At 45.2% G+C, this 569-nt stretch overlaps 1 protein-coding gene across 1 annotated transcript in view; it reads right to left on the bottom strand.

The window, feature by feature from the left end:
* SH2D4B (SH2 domain containing 4B) overlaps positions 1 to 569 on the bottom strand; it is a 52,622-nt gene that overhangs the window by 10,842 nt on the left and 41,211 nt on the right. The gene's annotated exons all lie outside the window — the stretch shown is intronic.

The raw sequence follows: 569 nt of genomic DNA on the forward strand, positions 1-569 counted from the left end.
GTATATAAATTTATGGGGATGATTGTTTGCTTAATGTCAGTCTTGCTGATTAGGCTGACAGCTTTGTTAGATGTCTATGATGGACGTAGATTGGTCTTGCCTAGCCCATACCATTCACCTGTCCTTTGACAAGGGAATTGTGACCACCTTGGGAAGGCTGGATTCCAGGGCAGGGTTCTTTCCTGCTTTCAGTCTATAAAGTTCTAATAGGGTGAAATCTGTCAAACCCATTGCAAGGTCACCTGACCCAAGCCTAGCCAATCAGACAGCTTATCCTTCTGGCCACAGCAATTGGTTCAGAAGTGGGCAAGTGACCACTTCTAGTCAAATAAGGTAGACAGTGAGAGAAACAGATGCCCTCTTCTCTGCTAGATTTGAAACTGGGAGAGTGCAGCCAGGCAACCCAGGCTAATGCACTGCTTGAGAATGAAAACAACATGGAAACCAACAGAGCTGAGAGCTAGAGAGAGGTCCTTGCTAAAATGCGTAAGCTCCCTGGATCAAGAAAAGTCTGAAGCTGCATCTACCTGTGGGTTTTTTAGTCTTAAAAGCTGAAAAAATTGGCTCGG

This window comes from Otolemur garnettii, unplaced genomic scaffold (assembly GCF_000181295.1).
Source record: "Otolemur garnettii isolate 467f Iridium unplaced genomic scaffold, OtoGar3 scaffold00008, whole genome shotgun sequence".
NCBI classification, from domain to species: domain Eukaryota; kingdom Metazoa; phylum Chordata; class Mammalia; order Primates; family Galagidae; genus Otolemur; species Otolemur garnettii.